Consider the following 12,947-nt stretch of genomic DNA (forward strand, 5'->3'; position numbering starts at 1 on the left):
GGAGTCTTTTGGTAGAACTTTTTGGGTATTATAAGTAGAAAATTATGTCATCTGCTTATAATGATACTTTGAATTCATCCTTTCCTATAGGTATCCATTTTACTTCTTTCTTTTGCCTAACTGCTCTGGCTAACATTTCAAGGTCTATATGAATAAGAGTGGTGATAGTGGACATCCTTGTCTTGTTCCTTATTTTAGGGGAGAAAGTTTTTAATTTTCCCCCGCTTAATACAATGTTAATAGGTTGATCATAAATGGCTTTTATGGGATTGAGATAGAATCCTTCTATATATATTTTCTTCAGTGTTTTATCTTAAAAGGATGTTGGATTTTGACAAAGACATTTTCTGCATCTATTTAGATGATCATGTAATTTTTGTCCTTGCTTCTGTTTATGTAATGTGTTACATTTATTGATTTATCTATGTTGAACCACCTTGCATCCTTGGGATGTCTACATGGTTATGATGTATAATCTTTTCGATGATTTGTTGCATTCTGTTTGCCAGTATCTTGTTAAGGATATTTGCAGCTATTTTCATTACAGAAATTGGCCTGGTAATTCTTTTTTGGTTGGATTTTTGTCTGGTTTGGGGATCAAGTTAATGCTAACTTCTAAGAATGATTTTTGGGAGTATATCTTCTCTCTGAATTTCATTACAGAGTAGAGGAGTATTTGGGTTAGATCTTCTCTGAGTTCATATAGAATTTATCCGTGAATCCATAAAGTCCTGAACCTTTCTTAGCAGGTCAGTTTTTTTTTTTTAATTACTGTTTCACTTTCATTGCCTGTTATAGAATTACAGGTGCTCCTCATTTAACATCTTACCTGTTTAACAACTCACCTGTTTAACTACTGTTCAGACTTACAACCAAGGTGCACTATTCAGGCTCACCACTTGAATTCGGACTTATGATACAAGAATGTGGGCAGCAGTGTGGCCTTATGGTGGCTTCTGTAGCACAGTACAATTTGCACATTGTATTGTACACTACTGTAGTTTTATGTTCTGTTATACATTGTAGTACTTCATATAAGTTATACAAATAAAGGCAAAGTCATCAAGTTGGAGCTTCCTTCAACCATTTTTTTGTTCTGAATAAGGTAATGTACATGCTATATACAGTTCTTCATTTTGTGACCAATTATTTAATGACCTAGTCACAGGAGTGTACAATGTAAAATGTCATTCAATGAGGAATGTTTGAATTCAGAATGTTTAAATCTTTTAGGGTAAAAAAAAATCTTGGTACGTACCACCCGGAACTTGTAGTGACATGTGCAATGAAGCTTACAGCCATGGTGGGGTGCCCAGTATTTGGAGGGTAACTGGCCACTCCTGGTGGGGGTGAGTGCTGCACGGCAGCAGCATGCCTCACAGGAAGCAAAAGCCATTTATAGAGAAGAAGAAAACTGTATCTTTTCATTTGGTCCACTGGAGCCAGTGAGATCCTTTAGCAGCAGATGAAACTGTGCCTCAGAGGGTTCTGTTGCCAACACAGAAAATAAATGCTGAAGAAAGGAGAGCAGAACAGAGGAAGTATGGAGTGTTCTTTGATGATGACTATGACTACCTGCAGCACCTGCAGAAAATATCGGGGTCCTCGGAGCTTATCCCCAACCACACCTCCAGTGAGTACAGCAGCAGAGATGAGAAAGAAGAAACTTCAGTAGTTCTTAGCACTGGAATTAAGTTGCCTTCATCAGTGTTTGCATCAGTTTGAGGAAGCTGTTGGATTGTTAAATAAAGTAGCTCCAGTTTCAGGACCTCGACTGGATTTTGATCCTGACATTGTTGCAGCTCTTGATGATGATTTTGATTTCAATGATCCACATAATGTGCTCGAAGATGACTTTATCCTTCAGGCCAGTAAGCCAACAGAAGAGAAAGAGGAAATGGAAATTCTGAAACCTGAGAGTGAAGACTGCAGTGACTGGGAAGATGTGGATGATGAGACCAGGAGAGGTGTTGTTGAGGGTGACTGACTCTGCAGGCCAGTGGTCAGATGAAGATGTGCCTTTTCCCCCTGGAGAGCCTCACGGGGCCGTAGAAAAGCATTTGTTCTGGGAGGAGGAAACAAGAAGCCACTTCACAGAGTATTCTATAACTTCCTCAGTCATGAGGAGAAATGAGCAGTTGACTCTACATGATGAGAGGTTTGAGAAGTTTTATGAACAGTATGATGATGTTAAGATTGGAGCTCTGGGTAATGCTGAATTGGAAGGTTCCAACTGCTTACAGGAAGTTTTGAATGACTACCATAAAGAGAAGGCTGAGAATTGTATAAAGCTGAATACTCTTGAACCCTTTGAGGATCAAGACCTGCCATTGAATGAGCTTGAAAGTCTGAAGAAGAGATTATTACTGTAGTTCTTGAAGAAACCAAAGAGAAGTGGATTGTGAATCCATTTGCAGTACATACTCAAACTTATACAATCATCCACAGCTTATCAAGTATCAGCCAAAGCCCAAACAAATTGACATATCTTCTAAAACAGGAATACCTCTCAATGTCTTACCTAAGAAAGGACTCACAGCAAAGCAAGTTGAATGAATGCAGATGATTAATGGCAGTGGTCTGCCTAGGGTGTCAACCCAACCATGTTCTAAACATGAAAGCAAAGAAGATAAAAGAGCAAGAAAGTAAGGTATAAAAGAGGAGCACAAGGAATGAAGAGTGGAGAAGAAAGCTAACCAATTAGCATTCAAGCTGGAGAAGAGAAGCCAGGAAAAGGAGCTGCTGAACTTGAAGAAGAGCATTGAAGGTCTAAAGCTATAGACATGGCCCAGTGAGGATAAGGCACATTCCCTGTCAGGGCTTCTCTTATGTTCCATAATCAGCCAGGATCTTCAGAGGCAACTGTACTCTGCATTTTCCCTGGCAGATGTCTAAGAGAAAAATACAATACTTACAGGATTTTTATACCAGCAAGTTCTCCCTGTCAATTGTCTTGTAAATATTGTAACATTTTAAATTTAAATTATAAGCTTAGATTTACTCTGAAATAAATGACTTCATGAATATGAAATGTTTGGATGAATTAAAGGAAAATATATTAAAAAAATCTTCTGGGGTAAGTTTTGGTAATTCATATGTATCTAGGAATCTGCATTTCTTCTGAGTTCTCCAATTTTGGTGGCATACAGACTTGTGAAATAGTTGCTAATAATCTTTGGATTTTGGCAGTGTCTTTTGTGATATCACCTTTTTATTTTCAGTTACATTGATTTTTAAACTTTTCTTTCCTTCTTTTATTAAGACTGGCTAAGGGTTTGTGTATTCTTTCAAAGGACCAGCTCTTTGATTCATGATTCTTCTTCTTCTTATTATTATTACTATCATTAGTCTCCATTTTATTGAATTTTGCTCTGATCTTTATAATTTCCTTCCTCTGCAAGCTCTGGAGTTGGATTGTTCTTGTTTTTCTAGGACCATAAGGCATATCATTAGGTTATTTATCAGGGTTCATTATGTTTTTCTGATATGGAAATTCACAGCTATAACCTCCCCTATGCTTTCATTGTATCCCACAAGTTCTCATATGTTGTACTGGCATTATCATTTAATTCTAGGAACTGTCTTATTTCTACCTTAATTTCTCGTGGCCCATTTTGATTATTTAAGAGTGTGTTGATCACTATGTGTTTGCAAATTTCTGTGGTTCATTCTGCCACTGATTTCTAGTTTCATTGCATTGTGACCCAATGATATGAATGGTTAAATTTTTTTTTTCATTTATTTAGTAGCTAGTATGTGGACTATGTTGGGTGGAATGCTGTGTTTATCACTTCAAAGGCTTGGTTCAACTCTGATATTTCCCTGTTGACTTTTTATTTTTATTTTTATTTTGGTACCGGGGATAGAACTCAGGACCTTGTGGTTGTGAGGCAGGCAGCAGCACCCCTGAGCTAAATCCCTGGCCCTCTGTTGATTCTTTTGTTTGTTTGTTTTGTTGACCTGTCTATTTGTGATAGTGGGATATTGAGGTCCCCCATTATAATTGTATCAATGTTTATCTGATTTTTTATGTCCAGAAGTGTTTATTTTATGAAATTAAGTATACCATACTTTGGTGTATGTATGTTAAATAATTGTTATCTCTTCCTGTAGAATAGCTCTGTTAACCAATATGTAGTGTCTTTCTTTGTCTCTTTTGGTTGGTTTTGTCGTAAGGTCTATTTTGTATGGAGATAGGATAGCCACTTCCACTTGTTTGCAGGCTTCTCTTTCATGACATGTTGTCTTCCATACTTTGATTTTTAGACTATGAATTTCTTTTTAGTTTAAATGTGTTTCTTGTATACAGCAAAATTTTGGATTTTGTTTCTTGATCTATTATTCTTATCTGGGTCTTTTGATTCACAAATTGAGACCATTCATATTGATAATTATAACTGATAAGTACCAACTTATTTCTGTCAGTGTAACATTTTCTGTTGCTATTTTCCTTTCTTTCCCTTCTACCTAATGGCTTGCCCTACCTAGTACATTCATTCTATTGGGCCTTTTGGCATTTTTAGCCTCATAATTTTTTTCTAGTTTATTCTTCAGAACTTGTTGGATTTTTGATTTGGTATCATGAATTTTTTAGGTCTTCTTTATTATGAAAATATGGTATTTCTCCATCAATTTGGAAAGATAATTTTTCAGCCTATATCAGTCTGGGTTGAATTTATTTTCATTTAGGACTTGAAACAGTTCATTCTGACCTCTTCTTGCCTTTAAGTTTTGTGTTGTGTCTGCTGTAGTTCTGATGGGTTTTCTTTTGCAAGTGATTCACTGCTTTTCTCAAATAGCTTTTAAGATTCTGTTCTTGTGTTGGATTTCTGGTAATTCAATTGTGGTATGATGGGTTTTTTTTTTTCTGATCATGGCTATTCAGGGTTCTATATACCTCACTCATCAGTATATTAAATTCTTTTTCCAAGTTTGGAAAGTTTTTGCTATTACTTTGGTAAGCAGGTTTTTATATCCTTTGTGCTGCCTTCTATTTTTTTCCTACTAGTTTCAATTACTCTTAGATTAGTCTTTGCATCATCTAGCAGTGGTTCAACCCATTTTCCACATTCTCTTGTTTTTAATCTATCTCTCCTTAACTGATCTTTAACCACAGCCGTCGTCTAGATCTGACACTTTGTCCTCACATTGGCCACTTCTTCTGCCTATATTTTCAATCATATTTTTATTCTCCTGTATTTCTGGTTGAAATTTTTTTATGGATTCCCATTTTTTTCTATGCTGAAAATTCATGTTTTGCCCCTTTTTATTTAGCTTTACTATATTTTTATTGGTGTCTTCTCTATCCTGCTGATCATTTGTTTCATTAGAATCATTATCTGTTTAGTTGTATCTTTGAATACACCAAGCACCTTACTGATTTGTTTTGTTACCTGCATTGATGTCATCTCAGACATTTCTGTCACATAACTTTTTATTTCCTCCTCCTTGATTCTCCCCGGATCAGTTTTGGGGGACTTGGGAGTTCCTGGAGGCATTTTGTTGCCTTGTTTTCTCATAGTCTATTTTTTGTTTGTTTATTTTCTGTGATGGGTTTGCTGGCTAATTATAGTGGTTAGCTTCTTTGCAGGGATATCCTCTGGGCATGGTTAACTATTGGCCTTTGCTTCTGTCCCAGGATCCAGCTACCTCCATTGCAGCTTATTTGGCTCAGTACTTGTTTCTAAAGGAATGGGTCTTGGTATTGTTTATGACATCCAGGCAATCTAGATATTGGCATACAGAGAAAACCTGTTGATAGCAACAACTATAGTAGTAAAGCCGGAACAACAATCACATCAAATATAAATTGGATACTTAAGAACCACTCATGAGCCACTTTTAACCAAAGCAAAGAGATCTATGATTTTAGTATAGACATTCAGGCTACCCAGACTTTGATCTACAGTAAATCATATCACTAGTCTCCACTGGATGTAGACAGTGGTGTAGGAGTCCAAACAGATCACTGGATTCAATGCCATTATCTTCAGATCCAGCCTTCTCTAAAGGTTGCGCCCACCAAACCTGGTGTCCAACCACAGAATACAGGCCCTGTGATCTTCCTGGCCTGAGCCTAAGCTCCTCAGGGGATCTATGTCTAGCTCTCACCCTTTCCAAGTCTGCCTCCCTTGGCTGTCTCCCATTGGCCACTGTGATAGTGTAAAACTTCAGTACTGAAGGGAAGCTCTGCTCCTGGGTGTTGGTCTTGTACTCAATCAGGTTGGTCATTAGGCTGTCACCTCTGCTGACCTGTGCTGAGGAGAACCAAAGTGCAGATCTGGGTAGGATTTGATACTCTGACACTGGTGTGAAATGCTCCACTCCTTCCCTTGAGGCTTGAGGAAGTGGTGGTGGGGTGAACAGGCAGGTGGGGCTCTTATCCTCTGGATGGATTTTAAAATATGTGATTAGAAGTGAATTAAAATATAGAACAAGAGGCGATCCTGACCAGTGTCAGTCAAGTCAGAGGAGCAAACTTGGTATTTTACATGAAAATCACTCTAATCAGTGTCCCTATCCCAGGAGAAAAGCTGCTCTGTGACCAGCTTCAAAGAAATATATTAAATTGTCTCTCTCTGGAGCATATGTAAAAAGGAAGAGTTCAAGGATCTCTAACTTCCACATCTGAGCAACAGTGGGACCAGCCAGCATACTATGGCTGGTTCAAAATACTTACCTGAGGCAAATGAAGTGTGCTAGGAAGAACACTGGCCTAGACCCAGAACACAACTGGGTTTCTGTTGCCATGGATGCACAAAGGCTTCAGCAAGCCATCCAATCTCTTCCAGACTCTTTTCCCTCTCTGGTATGAAATTACTACTATATCAACAACTTTATAACAAATAGAATTATCTTCTGAGCTCAAAAGAAAGAGATTGGGGCTATGGTTATTTTTGGAAGATTAGCTCTTAAGGTTTCAAACCACTCAAAATCTCTATTATCTTTCAGGAAAACAATGAAGGCCATGCACAGGGCACACCTGAAACTGCAAATGAAATAATTTGATGGCAGACACAAGTTTGCAATATGGTGGCCCATTTCTAGCAAGAATGCCACCTTCATCTAGAGGTCAAAGCTTCTTCTCCATGTTTTTTTCTGAAATCCCCAACTAGTTGTAGGTTATACCAGAAAGGAAACTGTTTTTGCACATCTCTCACGGTGGTTACCTCCCCTGGTGTCTACTGGTACCCTGTAAGTGCCCATTTGTTGGTGAAAAGAAGAGGAAATGAAAGGGGAAATATAGAGTATGAATAAGAGGCAGTGGTGCAAGAGTTTGGAAGAAATAAAAGAATTACTCTCCAAAGTAAGTTACACCATTTTATGAGATGACTGCCTTCTCAAATCATAAATTTGTCTTCTCTGTATTTTATGATAATCATTACAAACATGAAGTACCAACTACTTCATCAGTTAAGTTATAGGTGGCTAATCCTTCCATCAACATTGACAATCTTGTAGATTCAGGCTGGAATCATTACAGAGTGATATGATTTAGCACATCTACCTTAAACCAAGGACTTCCTGATAACCCTACCATGCCCTCCTCTTTTCTGGTAGAATTTCTAGCCTGAGTTAGTTATTGTTCCCTGATTTTTGCAAGCAATCACAGTTATCTCTTCTCTCACTGAGCCTCTTATGTTGGACAATGTCAGGCAGCAAACTCTTGAACCTCTTGTACAGATGTCTCTATGCTCACAGAGGCACCTGGTATAATTTTGGAATTGAGATTTTAAGGCCTAGAAAAATATGGTCTAGGTCTCCATTGCCTAAACACAAATCAGATTATGGGATCCTAGAAGCTGAACTCTCTCATTTTTGGAAAAATTTGTGTATATTATAAGTGTAGTTGAAGGAGCGCTAGTAGGCAATGGCCATGTAAATAAGCAATCTCAAGAAGGGATCTAATGGGAACTCCCTTTAGGTGCACACTTGAGAAGTCATCCATTCCACTTGTGTCCCATTCCCCTGCGAATCCTCGATGCAGGTTCCTGGGATTCTTCCTCCATATGTTGAACCAATGTCTCTCTCTCTCTCTCTCTCTCTCTCTCTCTCTCTCTCTCTCTCACACCAAGGATCGAACTCAGGACCTTCTGCTTGAGAGGCAGGCACCACTGGAACCACTGAGCTAAATTCCCAGCCCAATGTCTCTTGATATAGAAGAAAATTTAAAGAAAACAGATCATCCTGTACACCTCTGGTAGGTTGTTTCCAGAAAGAGATAAGATTATTGAAAGTAGACGGACCTGGCCCTCTTTCCATCTGCCAGGTCAGATGATGTCCCTGTGTTTTCAGGTCTCTCCTAGCTTTGTAGCCTCCAAGAGTGATGCCTACTCCTTTTCAATCTCCATGCTGTGTGCGGGGGTCCCAGTAATTTTGGATCTTTTCTAATCCCAGCCCCTCCTTCACCAACATCCCAGCTCTGGGAGTTGGGAGGGGCAAGAAGGTGGGTGGGATCATGGAGAACTATTTCAGTGGTCCCAAAAAGCAAAGATATCAATTGGCTTGAGAAATCCCAAGGCAGCACGGAAGAGCTTACCTGATGCTTTCCTTCATCATCCTGTTCCCTGCACCCTGGTGACACAGTTGGCCACTAGCACACTGTCTCCTTCATCGGGGCTCTCTATTCTCCCATCTGAATTCTTTAAAAAAATACCTATGATACTTATTTTGCATGGCAACTTCCTTTTCACTCCCAGGAGCAATCCTTTTATTTCCTTAGGAAAAAGTATGAATTTGTAGAATGGGCCCAGCCAGCCCATGGATTCAGCCAAAAAAGCCTAATTTGTTCATTTGGAACCAGATAGAAGCAGAGTTGAAACAGGGAGAGGGGTCCTGCCACGCAGAAAGGCCTAGCACCTTTGCACTGAAACCTGTAACTCTTCTTAAAGAGTCTGAGAAAGACAGTCAGGACGTTTGGATTGGCACATGGAAGACAAACTCCTTGCACCAACGTCTTCTGGATTAGCACTGAGATTCTGTTTCAACAGCATACAAACATTCTCTGAGCAGCGCAACAGAAGGACAAGGGAAGCAGAGCTCTGGCTGGAGAAGGAAGCTGGATCTGGGCTGGGCAGACCCGGCCGCCAGTGCCCGTTCAGTGCCCGGTGCCGGGCCAGCCCCGCGTCCTGCCCTCCCCTCCCCGCGCCCGTCCGCACCGCCTGGGGCTCGCGGCCCCTCCCGGCCGGGCCGTTGCCTGGGAGGAGCGGGCGGGCGGCTCGGGAGCCGGGGAGGCCGGGAGGGTGGCGGCTGGGCCCCCGGGGAGCGGGCTGAAAGGCGAGCGCTCACCAGCTGACAGCGCGTGCTCGCTCCAGCCCGGCTCCGCGCGGGCTGCCAGCCGCATTGTCACCGCGCTAATTAAGAAGCGCAGCTCCGCGAGCCGCCCCCACGCTTCGGTCGGTCCTCTCCTTTATTCCCTCAACTCTCCTCCCCTGCCGGTGCCCGCGTCCCGGCATTTAACCCATTCTCCGCTCGCTTCTCTTTTCTTCTTAGGGACCTGGAAGGAGGGAACAGACCTCTGTGGTCCGGGTCTGGGCCTCGGTTTGACCCAGGGGTGAGGGCAGCAAGGGAAAGAGACACCTCTGAATTATCTCCTGCCCACCCCATGTCCTACCTCCTCTCCCCAAGACAGTCGGGAGCATCTCAACTCACGCGGGCCTCCTGGACTCCTACCAGCACTTGACGAGATTGTAATTGACAAGTCTAGACTGATTGATAAGTGGGTTTGCTACTTTCCCTTTTCAGGGTTTGGGACTGGCAAGAAGGAGGACTTTCATCAACTTTTTCCTGAACTTTCAAACGAGAAGAGACTTGTTACAAGATGTCCTTTGATCAAAGATTCCTTGCTTGATTGAGGTTTAACTCTAAAATCAACCGAAAGGCCTCATAAAAGTGTCGGTCGGGCACTGGTTAAATTAAGAAGCTCAGCCTCCTTTTTTTCTAGTCACTCAAGCCCCTCCGTTAGCAATGTCCTATAAAGAACGTGTTAAACATGGCTGTTGCCAAAACTAATCTTCCTTCAGCTCTCCGTGAAATCAAATAAGTTTCCAAAAGTGTGGCGAGCCAAAACCCTCCACAAAGTAGTGATGGGGTGGAAGGCAAGGACAGAGTATAAAGCAAGCTGCCTCTAGTATATAAAACTCTAGAAGGCACCAGCAGTGTAGGAAAGGACTAACCCGATTTATCTATCTTCATTACTTTAAGAAATGCTGTCTCTTTGTTTGTTTGGGTGATATTAAGCATGCTTAACTTGCACACATAGTTGATTCCTTTGCTAGTATCTTGGATACTTGGATCTGACTTTGGAAGGTACAAGCTAATTGGTAATAATGGAGAGAAAGGAACCAGTCAGCATGGCAGGAGTGGTCTGGCATATGGGGAATGAGCGCTCAGAAATACTCAATATTCAAGTTTCCAAAATATTAATGAGATTATAGCAACCTGCAGCTATATGTTACAGCTTGTTAATGGAGTGTAAGGGAGCAAGCTGCCAAACATTTGTTATGCAAACTCTATAACAGAACCTTAAAAATGGAAATGTGATGGTACAACTCTTTCAAAGAAATGCCAGCATAAAAAGAAAGAAAGAAAAAGAAGGAAGAAAAGAAAAGAGGTTAAAGTTCTCATTTGAACTTTGAGCACTCAATTTACCCCAAAGCCATTTGACATTTAGATCCTGTCTGGATGGGTTAGAAGAATTCGTCTTCACTTTTCAATCAGTGTTATAGGAATTCCCAATCTAATTTCTCTTAAGCAGGAATATAAAGGATTTCCTTAAATGGAAATGAGGTTTATCTCCAATTCCCATGTAACAACTCTGACATTTAAAGGTATAAGTATCTGCTTACTCTGGGGGTGCCCCTCCCCCAGCATAGCTGTAACTCCAGCCATCATTTTCATAGAGAAAAATTTATGGAATCATTGATCCAGTGAACAAGAGTACTAAGATTCTGGATATTGACATTTCTAGCTGCATGGCTTGAGGCATTAGTTTTTCTTCATTTATAAAAAATTTGAAAGAAGATATTCCTAGTGCTCTTTCTATTTTGCAATTTTTCTGAGTCCTTGAAAAACAATAACTTTGATGAGGTCTTTTTCCTCTTTGGTTGATACAAAATGAACATGAATAGTTCTGAAGAATGAAATATAGATTTTTTTTCTGAGAAAAAAATTCCCCTTTTTGTCCTTTCCCTACTCAAACTCCTAACCGGTAAAGAATTCTAAGTCCTATTTTTCTCTCTCCCTCTGCACATACAGTAAAATGTACTGCGCTGAATAACTGTAAAAATGAGTGTGCACGCATCCTACAAGGTGGCTCTGTCCATACCTGTTTGCTTTACTTATTGAGAGTGAAATGGAACCATATTAGAAGTAATCGCTCAATTTATTCAGTAGCCCAAAGATTCCTGATGCTTATCATAGCACAGCAAACCCCAGGGTGCAAAAGGTTATCTGAAGACTGGTGCATTGTTTCTGCCCCTGGAAAGCATCGAGCAGCGGCTTGCCTCTTCCAGAGAGCTGGCCAGGCTCTCAGCTTCCCTTGATTGGCCTCATCCTGAAAGCCAGGGATATCTAGGCAAACAGAAGAAAGTTAATTCTGAGGTTCCCTACCCCAGATCAGAACCTGCACTTCCTAAAGCCTGAGTTTTCTACAAACCCGGGTTGTGGCAAGATCCTCTTTGCTTATGGCACTCTAATTCTCAAGGTGTTGAGAGGAGCTTGGAGGAGGGATTAATCTTTCTTCTTCTCCTCCTCCATCTCTTCTTTGTCCTCCTCCCACTCTTCCTCTTCCCCCTCTTCTTGCTCTTTTGTGCTTCTTTCCCAAAAATTTGTTATCCCAATGAAGACACAAAACAAATGCTTTTGCTTAAAATCAGCTTCTCAAATCCAACAATGTTTAACATCACTGAATGTTTAATAAATAGTTCCACTCTCATGTTGGCAATAAAATTCCTTGATTTACTCTTTTCATACACATACCATGCCAGCTTTTTTGAAATCTATGATCCAGAGCCCCCAGAAGAAACTTGTCCTTAGTGAGGACATCCAAAGGGAGAGTGACAGCACTGTTAACTTTCTCTGACTGACTTTCAAATACAGGTGGATGCTTCCTGCATAGACACTAACTCAGAAGGACAAAATAAAGGCAGAGGTTACTTTCTATAGTGGATGGAAGAAGCGGTGTTGTTTGAAGTGAAAAATTGGAGGAAGTCAACAGTTTACAAGAATGACTAGATTGAAGCTTTGAATTTTTGAATGAATGATCGCCAGTTTCCCCTTTCCCTGGAGTTCTTTCCCATTGTCCTTTTTCCTTCTTAGGGACCTTACTCCCTCAAAAGAGGAGAGCTAGAGCCAGGGATTTAGCTCAGTGGCGCCTTGCCTGCCTCACAAATGCAAGGTCCTGAGTTTGATCCCGGGTACCGAAAAGAAAAAAAAAAAGAGAGAGAGAGAGAGAAGGAGAAAACGGAGAGCAGGAAGAGGAAAGGAAGAAGTGGGAGAGTGAGTCAGTTTTCAGCATGGCTATTTTTTATGAGTGAAGACAGTTAACTGTGATAAACTTAACTACTACTAGATTGCAGGTGAACTGAAGCATGTTTTCCCTCGAAGAAAGTGTTGATACCTGTGGTACAGAAGACAGGAAAATCCTGGCTATTCACAAGGCAAAACTGGGCTGCAAATCTGGGGAAAGCTTCTCCCATTTCATTGTTGTCTCTAGTGCTTTTCTACTACAGTTTCTGGTAGAACCCGAATACACTAAATTTGCAACATTCTTCAAAACTGTTAAATCACATACTTTCCACTTAATAGATGACTGCTTTCAAGTCGTTTAGGTCATTTAAAAACTGTTTAAAATGATGGAATGGAATAAGTGACAAATAAAAGGTTTTTTTCAAGTTTATTTTTATCATTTGCAAAATAAAATACATAAAACAATGGCAGTTGGCTTT

General features: G+C 40.5%; 1 pseudogene; it reads left to right on the plus strand.

Moving 5' to 3' along the window:
* Nucleotides 1-1,371: 1,371 nt before the first annotated feature.
* Nucleotides 1,372-2,781, plus strand: LOC101703355 (protein LTV1 homolog pseudogene; annotated as a pseudogene).
* The last annotated feature ends 10,166 nt before the right edge of the window (nt 2,782-12,947 follow it).

This window comes from Heterocephalus glaber, unplaced genomic scaffold (genome assembly GCF_053883595.1).
Source record: "Heterocephalus glaber isolate CG9 unplaced genomic scaffold, H.glaber_assembly_v1.0 deba00001454, whole genome shotgun sequence".
NCBI classification, from domain to species: domain Eukaryota; kingdom Metazoa; phylum Chordata; class Mammalia; order Rodentia; family Bathyergidae; genus Heterocephalus; species Heterocephalus glaber.